This window comes from Bos mutus, chromosome 11 (assembly GCF_027580195.1).
Source record: "Bos mutus isolate GX-2022 chromosome 11, NWIPB_WYAK_1.1, whole genome shotgun sequence".
Classification (NCBI taxonomy): domain Eukaryota; kingdom Metazoa; phylum Chordata; class Mammalia; order Artiodactyla; family Bovidae; genus Bos; species Bos mutus.
Genome location: NC_091627.1, coordinates 56,756,740 through 56,774,929, shown reverse-complemented (window position 1 = coordinate 56,774,929; position 18,190 = coordinate 56,756,740). Strand labels below are relative to the sequence as shown.

Below are 18,190 nucleotides of genomic sequence, written 5' to 3'. Positions count from 1 at the left end.
CTTGACTTTTTTCCTAAGCGCGTTTTGTTCTGCTTTGCTGCTGAACAAAAACCTCATATTAGTGGCTCTGCCTATTTTGCTATCTGATGTATTCTGTGGATCAGGAAAATTTTTTTATTGTGGTAAAGTGTATATGATGTAAAATTTCCCATTTTAACCCTTTTCAAGTATAAAATTGAGTGGTATTAACTGCGTTCAAAGTATTTTGTAAAAATTACCACTATCTATACCCAAAACTTTTTCATCATCCCCAACAAAAACTCTGTACCCATCAACAATAACTCCACACTCCTCCCGTCCCTTGATGGTTCAGTGGGTAAAGAATCCACCTGCCATGCAGGAGACACAGGAGACATAGTTTCGATCCTTGGGTCTGGAAGATCCCCTGGAGTAGGAAATGGTGACCCACTCCAGTATTCTTGTCTGAAAAATCCCATGGACAGAGGAGCCTGAAGGGCTATAGTCCACGGGGTTGCAAAAGAGTCAGACACATCCAAGTGACTAAGCACACACTATTAGTTACCTCACTTCCCCCAGCCCCTGGTAACTGCTGTTCTGTTTCCTGTTTTCTCTATGAATTTGCCTATTCTAGGTCCCTCATACAAGTGGAACCATACAATATTTGTCCTTCTGTGTCTGGCTTATTTCACTAAGCATAATGGTTTCAAGATTCATCCATGTTGAGGTAGGTATCAAAATTTCATTCCCTTTCATGGCTGAATAAATATTCTAATATTTGTATATATCATATTTTATTTATCCATTCATCTGTTGTTGGAGTTTAGGGTTGTTTCTCCCTTTTGGTCACTGTGATCAATGCTCCCATGATCATGAGTGTGCAAACATCAAGTTCTGCCTTCAGTTCTTTGGGATATGTATGTAAGAGTGGAATTGTTGCTGTTTATTCACTCAGTTGTGTCTGACTCTTTTGTGACCCCATGGACTGTAGCCTACCAGGCTCCTCTGTCCATGGAATTCTCCAGTAAAAATACTGGAGTGGGTTGCCATTTCCACCTCCTGGAGTGGGTTGCCATTCCTTCTCCAGGAGAAGAGTGGAGTTGCTGGGTCTTATGACTGTTCTATGTTTAACTTGGAGAAATCCCCAAGCTGTTTTCCTTGGTGGCTGCACCATTTTGCATTCTGAGGGCCAAGAGTTTGAGCCACTTCAACTGGGCAATGCTGCTCTTTGTCACATCAGTTGAGGTCACTTCTTGGTACTCAGGTAGCAAACGGGGTGGTCTAGAAGCTCCAAGGTGGTATCATCACACATCTGCTCCCTTGATGGTATTGTGGGAAGGCTGGGCTCAACTGGGACTGTGGGGGGCTGTAAACTGGAGTGCTGAGAGTGGCCCCTCCAACCTGGTGGCCACAGAGGATAAGACTTGTTACCTGGCATATGGATGGGAGCAGGCATCCCAGGGGAACGAGGCATGCCCTTTTCTGGCTTAGCCTTAGAAGTCAGCTGAATTCTATTGATTCCCAGCAAGTCACAAGGCCAGACTGGGTTTAAGGGCTGGGGACTTGAACTCTATCCCTTATGGGGCAGTGGCCAGGACATACTGAGGAAGAGCATGTGGAATGGGATTTACTGTTGCTGAGAATTTAAAAAATACAGTCTACCAGGGTTTATTGAAAATATAGTCTGCTAGGTTTTCTTTTTACTTTATGAATGGCATTTGTCTGTATATATTCTAACTAATTATTGCTGCGATTGATTTATGTTCACTTTGTGATCTAAATAACCTCACCAGGTTCTCTGAATAATTCTAACATTTATTTACCAAATCTTACTTTGGATAAATATATTATTTGCAATTATGACATTTCTCTTTTTTATTTTTCATAATAAATTCCTCCTATTTCTTTTTATTAGCTTAAGGTGATAGTTAAGACCTCCAGAATGATGTTGAAACACAGTGGGGCTAATTCACAACCTTATCTCTTTCCTGATTTTAAAGGGAACCATTCTGATGTTTCACCATTAGATAAGATGTTGGCTGTTAATATGAGCCAGATATTTTTAGTCCTTTTAAGAAAGAACTCATCTATTATTAGTTTACCAAGAACTTAAAAAAGATTAGATATAGCTCTTGAAATTAAAAACAACAAACTTTGAGGCTCATATCAAGGTAAACATATTTTTTCCTTTACCAATGAATGTACTGAATGATGACAATAGACTTCCTGATATTGAAATATCCTTGCATTCTTGTAGTAAACTTTAATTAGCAGCATTGTCGTAGTATTATTTTGATGTATTTCCTGATTAATTTTGCTAGTATTTTTATTTAGAATTTTTCAATAATATTCATAGTAGCTTTTGTTTATAGGATCATTTTGGCTGTGTAAAATGTTTGGGTAGACATATGTTTTTTTTCTAGCTACTGACACACATTTTGAGGTATTGAAGTTACTGCTTTATTGCAGCTTTGAAAGAAGTCATCTGTGAAACCATCTGGACCTGGCACTCTTCTAAGTGGTAACAGTGGTGTGTGTGTGTGTGTGTGTGTGTGTGTGTGTGTGATGTTATTCAGTGCATAAAAGTTTGCGAAGGTTTTTAAGATAGTGGCAATATTAGACAACACTCTTTAAATGTTTACTATCTTCTGGTTTGAATTTTACTTTGTTTGTTAACACGCTAACTGTTTTGAAAACTGTTGCTGATGTGCTTTTCCTGAAAAAAAAAAAAATGGTTTTGACCCAATCTAAGTTAGAAGGATTTAAGAAATGAATTTATATTTATGGTTAGAAAAATTCCCTAGTCTTATTTCCATCTTTTTTTGGTGGAGGGATGGAGTGCTGCACAGCTTGTAAGATCTCAGTTCCCCAGCCAGGGATTGAACCTGGACCATGGCAGTGAAAGCCCAGAATCCTAACCACTTGGCCACCAGGATACTCCCTTATTTCTGTCATCTTGAATTATGCTTTATTTTTAAAAAGATGGTTCCTTGTTTAGTACTTTGTTTATTATCTTAAGTGACTTGCATGTTCTTTGGTTTTTGTATTGCATAGAATTAGGCTCATATAACACCTTCATATAACAGAAAATCCCCCAAACCCAATGACTTAAAATATCATAGAAGCTTTTTCCTCTCCCTCAAAAGAAGCCTGAAAAGTAGGCAACTCAGGCCTGGAGGCTAGGAGATCCCAGGCTCAGAACAGAGGCTCTTCCCAGATTTCTGCTTCATAAATTAATTTAATGAATGGTCTAGTGGTTTTCCCTACTTTCTTAAATTTAAGTCTGAATTTGGCAATAAGGAGTTCATGATATGAGCCATAGTCAGCTCCCGGTCTTGTTTTTGCTGACTGTATAGAGCTTCTCCATCTTTGGCTGCAAAGAATATAATCAATCTGATTTCGGTGTTGACCATCTGGTGATGTCCATGTGTAGAGTCTTCTCTTGTGTTGTTGGAAGAGGGTGTTTGCTACGACCAGTGCGTTCTCTTGGCAAAACTCTATTAGCCTCTGCCCTGCTTCATTCTGTATTCCAAGGCCAAATTTGCCTGTTACTCCAGGTGTTTCTTGACTTCCTACTTTTCAAATCCTGAAAGATGATGCTGTGAAAGTGCTGCCCTCAATATGCCAGCAAATTTGGAAAACTCAGCAGTGGCCACAGGACTGGAACAGGTCAGTTTTCATTCCAATCCCAAAGAAAGGCAATGCCAAAGAATGCTCAAACTACTGCACAATTGCACTCATCTCACATGCTAGTAAAGTAATGCTCAAAATTCTCCAAGCCAGGCTTCAGCAATATGTGAACTGTGAACTTCCAGATGTTCAAGCTGGTTTTAGAAAAGGCAGAGGAACCAGAGATCAAATTGCCAACATCCGCTGGATCATGGAAAAAGCAAGAGAGTTCCAGAAAAACATCTATTTCTGCTTTATTGACTATGCCAAAGCTTTTGACTGTGTGGATTACAATAAAGTGTGGGAAATTCTGAAAGAGATGGGAATACCAGACCACTTGACCTGCCTCTTGACCTTGTATGCAGGTCAGGAAGCAATGGTTAGAACTGGACATGGAACAACAAACTGGTTCCAAATAGAAAAGGAGTACATCAAGGCTGTACATTGTCACCCTGCTTATTTAACTTATATGCAGAGTACATCATGAGAAACGCTGGGCTGGAAGCAGCACAAGCTGAAATCAAGATTGCCAGGAGAAATACCAATCACCTCAGATATGCAGATGACACCACCCTTATGGCAGAAAGTGAAGAAGAACTAAAAAGCCTCTTGATGAAAGTGAAAGAGGAGAGTGAAAAAATTGGCTTAAAGCTCAACATTCAGAAAACTAAGATCATGGCATCTGGTCCCATCACTTCATGGGAAATAGATGGGGAAACAGTGGAAACAGTGTCAGACTTTATTTTTTTGGGCTCCAAAATCACTGCAGATAGTGATTGCAGCCATGAAATTAAAATATGCTTACTCCTTGGAAGGAAAGTTATGACCAACCTAGATAGCATATTCAAAAGCAGAGACATTACTTTGCCAACAAAGGTCCGTCTAGTCAAGGCTATGGTTTTTCCAGTGGTCATGTATGGGTGTGAGAGTTGGACTGTGAAGAAAGCTGAGAGCCGAAGAATTGATGCTTTTGAATTGTGGTTTGGAGAAGACTCTTGAGAGTACCTTGGGCTGCAAGGAGATCCAACCAGTCCATTCTAAAGGAGATCAGACCTGGGTGTTCTTTGGAAGGAATGATGCTAAAGCTGAAACTCCAGTACTTTGGCCACCTCATGCAAAGAGTTGACTCATTGGAAAAGACTCTGGTGCTGGGAGGGATTGGGGGCAGGAGGAGAAGGGGATGACAGAGGATGAGATGGCTGGATGGCATCACTGACTCAATGGACATGAGTCTGAGTGAACTCCAGGAGTTGGTGATGGACAGGGAGGCTTGGTGTGCTGCAATTCATGGGGTCGCAAAGAGTCGAACATGACTGAGCAACTGAACTGAACTGACTGAACTGAATTAATTTAAGCAAACTCTGGGAGACAGTGAAGGACAGGGAAGCCTGGCATGCTGCAGTCCATGGGGTTGCAAAGAGTCAGACATGACTCAATGACTGAACAACAACAAACTTAAAGTAAAAGAGCTTATGGCTGTAACATGGGTGGGCCTCATTCAATCAGTTGAAGGCATGAAGAGCAAACGTTGAGGTTTTCTGGAGAAGAAGGAATTCTGCTGTAAGACTCTAACGTAGAAGAACTGTCTAAGTTTCTAACCTGGGGTACAGAGATTGCATTTGCCAGTCTCCATAATCCTGTGAGCCAATTCCTTAAAAACTTTCTCTCCAGGGCTAGCATGAGATCTAACTTTTTAACCTTATTTTACTTTTTTAAAATTAATTTTTATTAGAGCATAGCTGATTTACAATGTTGTGTTAGTTTCTGCTGTATAGCAATGTGACTCAGTTATACATATACCCACTGTTTTTAGATTCTTCTCCCACAGAGGTCATTATGGGACCTAGTTTTAAACCAGGCCCTGTCTTGCCTTCTCCTGGCCAGTGTAATTGTGTCAGGGATGGCCACTTGACCTAGCTTGGGTAGTTGAAGATTAGGCCCAGCGTTTTTGTTTGAACTGGTTGAAGCTCTCTCTTCTCTGATGTTCTTAGCCCTGAGAGGATGTAGTTGCTGGGCTCCAGCAGCTGTATTATCATCATGAGGGCAAGGGTCAGTCTGAAAAGGAGTTTGAAGTGATAGTGAGAGAGAGAAACCAGGTCTCTGTGACATCACTTGATTATTGTCACGTCAGCACACCTGAAGCAGAACCTAAATCTACTCCCTGGATTTTTCATTGATATGACTCAATGAAAAATTTTCTTTGTTTAAGCCAAGTTGCATAAGATTTTTACAAATAAAAAACCAAAGAATCCTCATGATATGATCATGCACGCCACTGGTTTTTTTGTAAGAAGAAGCCATATCAAATATCCTGGCATCAGGAAACAAACAGCCTGGCAGGAGATAACATTTGGATGAAAAAAGTAACTTGAAGAATAGGTTCTTTTTAGCCACAGATGCTTCAGATGAAGGTTTTGGGGCTATACTGATATGAGAGTGAGAATTTTTTTATTTCCTAGAGAAGAGGATTTCTCCATAACGTAGGAAGTTTTCTCAACTGCGGTTTAGGTGCTCCGTAATCTTGCATAACATCCATGGGGCCAGTGGTTTTTATCTTCTCACCCATAATAAAGTCCTTCTAATCTTTTTGATTTGTACGAACTGCATCAATTGAACAATACGCAGAGAAAAAAGGCTACAGAAATTCAGAGTAAATGCTGAGAAACCTCAGGGTAGAGCCAGCAGGGCCATCTCTCAGAGTTAAGCGTTCAGTCTTTTGAATTTCACTGTGAAGTTAAATAAAATGAGACTAGTGTGATTTAGCAGCAGCAGTGCCCTTTTAGTTTTAAATTGGAATATAGAGTTCCTGTATTTTGTCATTAATCTAGCTTACCTGTTCATCTTACCTTTGAGAGTATGAGGTCCAAGAAATCCCTTTTGTTTATCCCAAGCCTACTTAGAACCCAGTACTTAACAGATGCTCAATAAATGGTGGTTGAATAAATGGAGAAAGTAATGGATCAGTTGGGCTTGCCAGGTGGCTCAGTGGTAAAGAATCCGCCTACCAATGCAGAGGACACAATAGACATGGGTTCGATCCTTGGGTGGGGAAGATCCCTTGGAGGAGGGCATGGCAACCCACTCTAGTATTCTTGCTTGGAAAATCCCATGGACAGAGGAGCCTGGCAGGTTAAAGTCCGTGGATTGATAACAGCATCCATGGATTGAACTATAGCATCTCCACTCTGACTGGCCCTAATAACTTGCTGATTCTGGCCAACCTAGCCTACTCTCCTCCCCCCGTGTGCTTCCACCCAGACTCCCATTGGTGTTTTGCCTGATGCAGGTTTTAGGACACTGTGATGTCTTACAAGTTCACCCTGCCCATCCCAGGGCTCAGTGCCAGAGACACCCACTTTATCATGGCCTTGTTTTATTGTATCTCTGTACAATGTGCTGGTCATAAAATTAATTTATGATCCTTATTTGGGGCTTCCCTAGTGGCACAGATGGTAAAGAATGCACCTGCAATGCGGGTGACCTGGGTTCGATTCCTGGGTTGGGAAGATCCCCTGGAGATGGGAATGGCTACTTACTCCAGTATTCTGGCCTGGAGAATTCCATGGACAGAAGAACCTGGCAGGCTACAGTCCATGGGGTCACAAAGAGTCAGACGCGACTGGGGGACTTTCACTTATTTGTTGACTGTAAAATTACCCTCCAAAGTGATACTGTGTCTCCCAGTGTACTTCCTGGGAAATGTTACAGAGATGAGCAAAAGTATGTTTTTGTTTGCCTGTTTGTCAGATTACAGCTTCTGTAACTGTCCACATAATCTGGAGTTTTACTAGTCCTGCCTATCTGTCTGGGTTTCCTAGCCACACAGCCAGGGGTATGCTGAAGCCAGCTGGTGCCATCTTGCAAGTAATTGTTGAATTTTCAGAAAGCAGACAAGCTGGTGGTTAAACTGTTGGTAGCTTGGTATTGGCAATAATTGCTGTACTGTGCATAGTCTCTCAGTTGTGACCGACTCTTTGCGACCTCATGGACTGTAACCTGCCGGGCTCCTCGGTCCATGGGGATTCTCCAGGCAAGAATACTTGAGTGGGTTGCCATTCCCTCCTCCAAGGGATCTTCCCAAACCAGGGATCAAACTGAAGTCTCCTGCATTGCAGCAGCTTCTTTACCGTTTGAGCCACCATGGAAGCTAATAGATGTTGGCAAATGCTACCAACCTGGCTCCTATCCACCTCCACCCCGAACTGAGAACTGGTTGTGAAGCACTTACCAACACACCACTACGTGCAGGTCTTCCTCTCATTCAAGTCCTCATTACCTCTTTATGTATGTTTTGTTTCTGTTTGTTTTTTGTTTTGGCTGCACTGGGGCTTAGTTGCCTTGTGGCAGGTGGGATCTTAGCTCCCAGACCAGGGATTGAACCCGCGTTCCCTGCGTTGGAAAATGGATTCTTAACCATTGGACCACTGGAGAAGTGCCCTCATTAACTCTTGCCTGGACTATTACAATATTCTACATACTAACATCTCTGCCCCCAGAGTCTTCCCATTCCAGGTGATTGTAGCATACTTTTGACTACCAGGAACAGAAAACTCAACTACAGATTTCCTTGAATATCAGAAAAATGTATTGTTTCGTATAACAAAAAGTTCAAATTTGAGGCATTTTCAGGAAAACTTAGCAGCTCCTCAGTTACCCAGATTCTTTTCATTTTTCCACACTCAGCATTTTGGCATGGCCCTTTGTGGCTTTAAGACGACTGTTGTAGTTCAAGGTTAACACGCTTACACAGTGACATGTGCAATTTTCCCTTATTTCCTCAAAGCACAATTATCATCATCTCAGAAGTCCTCCTGAGAGTTTCCTCTTGAGTCTCCCTGGCCAGAATTGCAACCTATACGTATTCTTTAGTCAATTTCTGCAAGGGAATGGAATTACCATGAGTGATTCAGACCACTGGTTCTCAGCCTCTTAGAACCTCTTAGAACATCTCCTTTTGTGTAAATATTTTATAGCACTCCTCTTTCCTGAAATGAAAATTGAAGATAATATAATCTATCCACACCCATACTCAAAAAACAAATCCTTACAAGTCCTCATTGGAAATATAAAAGTGAAATAAAGATAATTTACAAAATTTATGGATATACATTTCAGTATATATGGTAAATTATATTAGGACTCCAAATTATTCCCTGCCTTTGCTATATCAGAATTATATATCCCAGACTGATGGCATGGGACTTATATTGCCTCGCTCAATTGATGTCAGGCTTGCTTTATGATTTGCTTTGGTCAGTGTAATGTGAATGGAAGTGTCACTTCTGAGAAGAGCTTGAAAAGCCATTGTGTGGTTCCGCCACTCCTCTTTCCTTCTGCCATGACAGCAGCATGTCTTAGATAAGGTTGCTCCTTTGGCCTGGCTTTTGTAGTGAAAGAGACATATGGAACAGGAGCAGAGCTTCCGCTGGTGTATACATGAACCAAAAAATAAATTTTTGTCATTGTAAGCCATTGACATTTTTGGAGATGTTTGTTGCAGGAGCACAAGCTGTCAAAAGCTGACTAATATGGCACACATAAAAGGAATGAATTTGAGTCAGTGCTAGTGAGGTGGATGAACCTAGAACTTGTTATACAGAGTGGAATAAGTCAGAAAGTGAAAAACAAATATCATACACTAATGCGTATATATGGGATCTAAAAAAGTGGTACTGCTGAGCCTATTTGCAGGGCAGGAAGAAACACACAGACATAGAGAACAGACTTGCGGACACAGTGCAGGAAGGAGAGGGGGCACGAACTGAGAGAGTAGAATTAAAAAATATACATTACCATATGCAAAATAGAAAGCTAGTGGGAAGTTCCTATGTAAGACAGAGAGCTCAACCCAGGACTCAGTGGCAACCCAGAGGGGTGGAATGGTGTGGGAGTGAGGAGGGAGGTTCAAGAGGGAGGGGACATATGTAAACTTATGGCTGATTCACATTGTTGTATGGCAGAAATCAACACAACATGGTAAATAATTATTCTCCAATTTAAAAAAATGGAAAAAAATAGCACAAAAATATTCTGCACATAAAAAAGCAATCTGTACTTTATGTATATTTGACCTGTATGTAGCATTACCGTGAACTCAGCAGCTTCAGATGAAAACTGATACAACTGTGCTGTATCAACAATTAAAAACCAAGAGAGAGATTGCTCTCAGTGCGGTGATTTTCTGCAGTTGTGATCAACTCTTTGTAAAACTCTGAGCTTTTAAAAAAGGCATCCCTTAATTTACATTTACATGACGGTTGCATTCTCAGAAAATGCAGTGTAGAATTAAATTGTGCAAAATTTGTTGTTGTTGGAGTTAATGATTATAATAGAGTATTCATCTACAGAAATGTCTAGTGGTTTATTCACATGTCATGGGTTCATTTATGTAAAGTTCAAAAGTGACCATACTGGTGTACATTCTATCAGAAATTAGGGTCGATGTATGACTGGAAGTAGGCACTGGGATGTATTCAGTTTGTGAAGATTCATCAGGCTGTACACTTAGGACCTGCGTATCTTTTTCTATACATAATTATACTACAATGAAGAGTCTTTTAAAAAGTCATGCAGGGCACAGGACAAATCTTTGGTGTGTGGGATTGTCCTGTGCATTGCAGGATGTCAAGCATTCCTGATCCTTGTCTATGAACTGACAACAATGTCCCCTAATCATTGTGACAATCACACAGAAACAAAACAACTGCACAAATTTCTATGATGCTGAACCCTGGATCCCTAGGTTTACATAAGCAAGACTCACTCCTGGGGCTGTTTCCCTTGAAGCTCATCAGCTGCTTCATATCTAAATACAACTGAGCTTCCATTGAACATGAAGAAGGCAGGATGGGAAAGAATGAGAAGTGCGTGGTGACGTTAGACGTGGGGGTGATGGTGGTGGTGGTGGTAGTGATGATGGTGGGGGTGGTGATAGTGGTCAGGTAGATAACCCTCTGTGTATGCCGCAACATCCTTTACATTCTATCAAATACATTCCAGATCACTTTGCCCCAACCTGAAATCTGCAGTGGCTCTCAACTGTCTACAGGATAAAGAGCTCAACTTACCTTTCTAGGGTGATTTTGAAGCTTCTTCTGTTTTCACTGAACCACTGCTCTTTCCCCCCATGGAAGTGCTATGATATCGTTATGCATTACTCCTTCTGTTAAGAAAGTCCTGCTCTCATTCTTGCTCCTCTGGGTCTTCTTTCAAATGCTTCTTCCCCATAAAGCAGCCTCCTGTCCAGAGTTAACAACTACTTCACATAACTTCCCATGGTGCCGGGCTTATTTCTCTCTCTTTACCGTTTACTTCATTATGTCTTTTATAGTTTGTTGACTTTTGTCTTTTACAGCTTCCACAGGCTTAGTACAGTGATAAGCACTCACTGGGCGCTCAAAAAATGCCTGCTAAATTGAACTGAACAAGAACACAGCCTCTGCATTTCACAGAAATCAGCACCCAATATCTAAAATCTTTGAACTGGTTGAGACTCAGTTACCATCTGGGTAATTAATAAATAGCTTTCCATCAACAACCTCAATTGTGAATTCACTGTACTTCCCCTCATTGTCATAGGACTGCATCCTGTTCTGGTTCTGGGAGGGAAATGAAGCTGTTCGGCTTCCCTGAACCACATGCCCATCATGCTTAGGCCCTGTCAATGCACAAGAGAATCCACAGTAAGACAGTGGGGGGCCTGGTAGCAGCCTGACTTGAGTGTGGCCGAGATGGAGCAGGTGAGGTGGCCAGGATGGGGGTATTTCAGTGACAGTTCAATAAGTGTTTATTGAGTGTCAGCTATATACTGGCTACTGTGGGAGTCACCAGTATCAATGAATACATATCTTCTATTCAGTCTAAGGAATAAGGTGGTAGATGTGTGCAGGAACCAATAGAGAGAGGCAGGTAGGACAGAGAGAAATGCCATTGGTTGGGAAATCCAGGTGGGTTAACTGGAGAAGGTGGTTTGTAAGGTTTTGTAGGATGGCTAATATTTGACAAATTAGAAAAGAGATGGAGGGTCATTCCAAATGGGGAAACACTCAAAGGCAGGGAAGAAGGAAGGAAAGGGCCAGAGGAATGTGGTTTCCTTTTGCCCCTGGGAACCAGCTATGGGCTCTGTTTACATAATTTTCTGCTTTTTCCTCTGAGCTAATAGTATGCAGTATTACAAGCTGGGAATCCTTAGCTTTTCATAGGATTATAAAATCTTTTTAGTGAAGTAAAACATACATATGGAGAAGTACATACGAGCATGAATGGTAAGTGTCCGTCTTGATAACTTTTTACACACATACGCACTCACATAGTGACCACTTTGGTCAAGGAATACAGTGTTTTCATCACCCCAGAAGATATTGTTACTTGTATTATCAAAAGGTATTCTTGCCTTTTCTAGAATGTCATCCAAATTTAATCACACAATATTAGGTATCAGCACTTGGCTCCTTTTTATTGATGAGTAACTCAATGACTGATTGTGTGAACACATCAGATCTGTCTATTCATTCTGTTGATGGATGTTTGGGTTGTTTTTGCTCTTACTAATATGAGTGGAACATTCTTGGACATGTCCTTTGGTGAACACATTTCTCTGGAATGCATCACTAGGCCTGGGGTCACTGGGTCATGGCATGCTCTGCTCAGCCTCAGTCTATTAAATGCCTACTGTCAAGCCAGACTTGCAGTTGGTGTCTGAAGTTGGGGGAGAGGGCAGTTTTGTGGCACTGAGCCGTTAACCTGCGTGCTCTGCTGCTAACTCTGGGTAGGCAATGTCAGAACTGAACTGAACTGTGGGACACCCAGCTGGTGTCCGGAGAATCAGAGAATTGCCTGGTATGGAAAACCCAGCCATTTGGTGACCCGAGGTAGGGTATTCTTTGAGTAGAGTGTTGCAGTAAAGGAGAAACAGCAGAGTTTTTCCTGCACATCTGGTTGAGCAGTGCAGGAAGAGTAGAGAGGAGAAACACAGGAGGGTTTTTCCCATTCAAGGGAAATGACAGAAGGTGGGGAAAAGCATGGGAACAAAGGCACGTAGCATTTTCTTTCCACTCCAAAAAGAATGTGGAGCAGCTTACAAAAACACATCTAGGACATCAGTCGAATCACGGGAAAACAAGACAAACCTGAATTGAGATACGTTCAGCAGAGACTTGATGGTACACTTATAAGAAGTGTCAAGGTCATTAAAAAAAAGGGAGAGACCGAGGATCGGTCACAGATTGCAGGACACTAAAGAGAAATAACTGAATGTTACGTGGGACCCTGGTTAAGATCCTGGAACAGAGAAAGGACATTCATGGGAAAACTGGTGAAATTTGAATAAGATCTTTATTTAGTTAATAGTAGGATAATTAAAATTTTAAGTTTTAAGAAAATATAGTATAGTTGGAGTATGAAGTATAGTTGATTTATGATGCTGTGTCAGTTTCTGGTGTTCTGCAAAGTAATTCAGTTATATATATACATATATATATGGAGTGGCAAAGAGTGGGACACAACTGAAGCAACCTAGCTCGCGCGCGCGCACACACACACACATATATGCCATATGTGCTTAGTTGCTCAGTTGTGTCTGACTCTTTGCGACCTCATGGACTGTAGCCCGCCAGGCTCCTCTGTCCGTGGGATTCTCCAGGCAAGAACACTGGAGTGGGTTGCCGTTTCCTTCTTTTCCATTACAGTTTATCACAAAATACTGAATGCAGTTTCTTGTGCTATACAGTAGGCACTTGTCATTTATCCATCCTACATATAAGAGTTTGCATGTGCTAATCCCAAACTCCCAGTCCTTCCCTCCCCTCCCCCCACCTCCCCCTTGGCGACCACAGTCTATTCTCTATATCTGTGAGTCTGTTTCTGCTTCATAGGTAAGTTCATTTGTGTTGTATTTTAGAATCCACATATAAGTGATATCGTATGGCATTTGTCTTTTTCTGACCTACTTCACTTAGTACGATAATCTCTAGGTCCATCCATTTTGCTGCAAATGGCATTATTTCATTTCTTTTAATGGCTGAGGAATATTTCACTGTGTATATGTACCACGTCTTCTTTATCCATTCATCTGTCATTGGACATTTAGGTTGCCTCCATGTCTTCACTATTGTAAATAGTGCTGCTATGAACATAGGGGTGCATGGATCTTTTCAAATTGTAGTTTTGTCTGAGTATATGCCCAGAAGTGGGATTAATAATAATGTAACATTAATTTCTTGATTGTGATAACTGGACTATGATGAAGTAAGATGCTAACATTAGGGGAAGCTGAGTGAGGGATCTAGAGAGATTATTATTTTAAGGCATCTAATATTGCCTGAGAAGAGAAAATGTTTGTCTGAGGGTGAGAGAAGAGGGTGGGAGAGCAATCTGGGGGATTGGGAAGTGCAATCTGGGGGATTGGAAAGTGTTGGGACTTCCTTCTGATCTAGCCTAGGTGCTCCCTGAGGCAGCCTCCATCTGGTTTCCCAGCTCCAGCAGCCTGGGTTACATACAAGCACTGAGCGCATCATGAATAGGAGGTGGAATGTGTATGGGGGAACCTTCTGTCTTCCTGAGCACTCTGGTGCACCCTGCAGCAGTGGAAAGTCCCAAGCCCTGAGCTCTATTCACAACACGGAAGCCTAATTATCAAAGCTCGTCTTAGAAATGAAATAAGAAAATGAGAGACTTCTCTGGTGGTCCAGTGGTTAAGACTCTGTGTTCCCAATGCAGGAGGCCCAGGTTCGATCCCTGGTCAGGGAACTAGATCTCACATGCCTCAACTAAGACCCAGCACAGTCAAATAAATAAGTAAATAAATAAATAAAAAGAAAATGAAACCAGGACTTCCCTGGTGGTACAGTGGCTCAAAATCTGCGTGCCAACGCAGGAGACACGGTTTGATCTCTGGTCCAGGATTATTCCACATGCTGGGGAGCAGCTAAAGCCCACGAGTCGCAACTACTGAAGCCTGTGTGCCCTAGAGCCTGTGCTCTGCATCGAGAGAAGCCACCACAGTGAGAAGCCCGTGCACCACAACTAGAGAAAGCCCGTGTGCAGCAATGAAGACCCAGTGCAACCAAAAATAATTTTTTTTTTTAAAAAGGAAACGAAACCAGAAATTCAATTCAGGTGTGTTTAAAAAGGAACATTACAATTGTATTCTAGTTTCAAAGCAAGCTTCATTTTGTTATTGGACCAATAACTGGTTTCTGAATGCTTCGGTTCAGTTCAGTCACTCAGTCGTGTCCGACTCTTTGCGACCCCATGAATCTCAGCACGCCAGGCCTCCCTGTCCATCACCAACTCCCGGAGTTTACTCAAACTCACGTCCTTCGAGTTGGTGATGCCATCCAGCCATCTCATCCTCTGTCATCCCCTTTTCCTCCTGCCCCCAATCCCTCCCAGCATCAGAGTCTTTTCCAATGAGTCAACTCTTTGTATGAGGTGGCCAAAGTACTGGAGTTTCAGCTTTAGCATCAGTCCTTCCAAAGAACACCCAGGACTGATTTCCTTTAGAATGGACTTGTTGGATCTCCTTGCAGTCCAAGGGACTCTCAAGAGTCTTCTCCAACACCACAGTTCAAAAGCATCAATTCTTCGGTGCTCAGCTTTCTTCACAGTCGAACTCTCACATTCATACATGACCACTGGAAAAACCATAGCCTTGACTAGACGGACCTTTGTTGGCAAAGTAATGTCTCTGCTTTTGAATATGCTATCTAGGTTGGTCATAACTTTCCTTCCAAGGAGTAAGTGTCTTTTAATTTCATGGCTGCAGTCACCATCTGCAGTGATTTTGGAGCCCCCAAAAATAAAGTCTGACAGTTTCCCCATCTATTTCCCATGAAGTGATGGGACCAGATGCCATGATCTTCGTTTTCTGAATGTTGAGCTTTAAGCCAACTTTTTCACTCTCCTCTTTCACTTTCATCAAGAGGCTCTTTAGTTCCTCTTCACTTTCTGCTATAAGGGTGGTGTCATCTGCATATCTGAGGTTATTGATATTTCTCCCGGCAATCTTAATTACAGCTTGTGCTTCCTCTAGCCCAGCGTTTCTCATGATGTACTCTGCATAGAAGTTAAATAAGCAGGGTAACAATATACAGCCTTGACGAACTCCTTTTCCTATTTGGAACCAGTCTGTTGTTCCATGTCCAGTTCTAAGTGTTGCTTCCTGACCTGCATATAGGTTTCTCAAGAGGCAGGTCAGGTGGTCTGGTATTCCCATCTCTTTCAGAATTTTCCACAGTTTATTGTAGATAGGAGGAAAAGGGCAGAAACCAGAAATTGAGTATAACTTTCCCAAGGGTGTCACTATTCCCAGGCGGGAGGAATAAAAGTGGTGGGGTGAGGGAGGGAGGAGGGGGCGTGAGGGTCGGCCTGAGCTGCTTCAGCGTTCTCTGACACCCCGGTTCTTGGTTCTGACACCCATAGGATTTCCTGGGATCAATCAGGGGGAAAGAGATGGGGCCTAGGAAGGTGGGCCTCTTGGCCAGTACTTGGCCTTCTGGGTCTGTCTTCTGGGGGTTCTACCATTCAGGCTGAGTGGTACCTAGATGTGCACCCCTTGAAACAGCTCAGGAACCCGGATGGGTTGAGGAAGGGCAGTCTTACCTCGTAAACCAATGCAGTGTGATCAGCTTTCTGAAATGATAACTCACACCTGCCTTGTCCATCCGCATCTCCTTTCCCCACCAGGGCCAGGCCCCATTCAATCAACTCATTGTCTCTGAGTGGAAAAGCAAAAGTGTCTTAAAATCTCCTCCTTATTTTTGTCTTCTTAAATTCTTAGGAAGAGCAAGGCTCTCATGGGCTCCCCACCACCTCAGAATAGAAAGGATTTCCTGGAGAGGAGGTGAGAAAGTCATGGGAATCTTTGGAGAAGAAGAGGGTCACAGGAATGGGAATCTGTGTTCTCCTGAGTGGCCCTACTGGGGATGAGGAGTCAGTGGGATCTGGGGAATAGAGGGCCTGCGACCTGTGTCCCAGATGGAGCCCCCGGAGAGCAGGCTGGTCCAGAAGGGGCCTTAGTGGGGTGTGGCCAGACAAGATGCTTCATCCCCATGAGGGGTGCCTATGCAGCACCTTGGGATGGGGGAGGGAACCCCTTAGCAGTCAACCTTCCAACAGCCCAAGGATGTCAAGACCTGCCTCCCCATCCTGGCCTCTCACACCTCAGCTCCTTAGGCCATGCCCGTTCCAGCCCAGCTTTTTGCTTTTCCTCAGCAGCCACTGGGTGAGCATGCACTTGCTGTTCCTCCCCTAGGGAACATGCTTATCTTATCCCTCCAGGTGTTTACTTTTCTCCTCCTCGAATCCCTAGATCTTTGTTGCAGGCTCCCTTCTCTGAGAGACACCCCCCCTTGACCATCCCACGGAAAGCAGCAGAGGCGCTCCCAATCTCTCTCACTCCAGCCCACTGATCCCCCATCCAGCTTTATATTCCTCCAAAGCCCTCTTGCCCCGCAGACAACTGTGCTGTTTTTGAAGGTGGTGGTGATTTATTTCCTTTTTCCTCAGTCTACCAACAATAGACCCCAACTGGTGCAATTATTAATGTTTCAAGGAGTGGATGCTCACAAAACGGACACAAGAGATATACTGAGCGTCAGGTTGTTAAGGTCCCCCAAACCACACCCTTGGCCCCAGATTCTGGCTCCACTTCTCACTGGCTGTGTGTCTTTAGCAAATTCCTTGTCTCTCTGAATCTGTTTCCCCATCAGTAACATGGATGATAATCATTCTGCCTTAATGTGTGCATGCATGCATGCATGTGCGTGCTCAGTAGTGTCCAACTCTTTGTGACCCCATGGACTGTAGCCTGTCTGTAGTCTCCTCTGTTCATGGGATTTCCCAGCCTAGAAAACTGGAGTGGCTTGCCATTTCCTCCTTCAGGGGATCTTCTCAACCCAGGGATCGCATGCATTAAGGCAGTGATCCTGCCTTAATAGTTTTTGAGAATTAAAGCTCTGAGCACAGTGCCTGGCCCATAGCACATATCCAGCAAAGATTAGTGTCCCTTGGCCTGATGGCCTCTGTGTGTCCCTTATTTCTCTTCCCCAGGCCCACTTAGCCTCCATAGGGCAGGTCTCACTGTCAAGCCCCTCCATGTCAAAAGAGCCATGACTCCCTCAGCCTAGGTGTCCCTGATTGTGGTCCCAGAGGTCTTACCCACTGGATTTTAAGGTCCCTTTGGACAGGGGTCACACTTCAAATATCTGCCCTCACCCACCATCCAGCCCGATGGTCAGGCAGTGCACTGTATGCTCAGCCGTTTCTGACTCTTTGGGAACCCTATGGACTATATAGCCCGCCAGGCTCCTCTGTCCAGAGGATTTTCCAAGCAAGAATACTGGGGTGGTTTGCCGTCCCTCCTCCAGGGGATCTTCCCAACTCAGGGATTGAACCTGCATCTCCTGCATAAGCAGGTGAATTCTTTACCACTGAGCTACTAGGAAAGCCTGATGGTCAGGCAGATAGGGGACAAATCCTTACACAATGTGTTATCACCATCTTCCTTTGAAGGAACTCCACCCCCCAACCTCCTCCCCCACCCAGAATCACAAGCCTGTTCCTT

The 18,190-nt window shown here is 43.1% G+C and overlaps 1 long non-coding RNA gene and 1 other non-coding gene across 2 annotated transcripts; both read left to right on the top strand.

Annotated features, from left to right (window-relative positions):
- Positions 1-595: 595 nt before the first annotated feature.
- On the top strand, positions 596-16,469 carry LOC138989981 (uncharacterized). Its single transcript, XR_011466171.1, has 4 exons — positions 596-685; positions 2,428-2,479; positions 3,516-3,627; positions 16,406-16,469. It is a non-coding gene; the product is annotated as an uncharacterized lncRNA (long non-coding RNA).
- TRNAG-CCC (transfer RNA glycine (anticodon CCC)) lies at positions 14,301-14,373 on the top strand. The gene has a single exon. It is a non-coding gene; the product is annotated as a tRNA-Gly (tRNA).
- Positions 16,470-18,190: the final 1,721 nt, after the last annotated feature.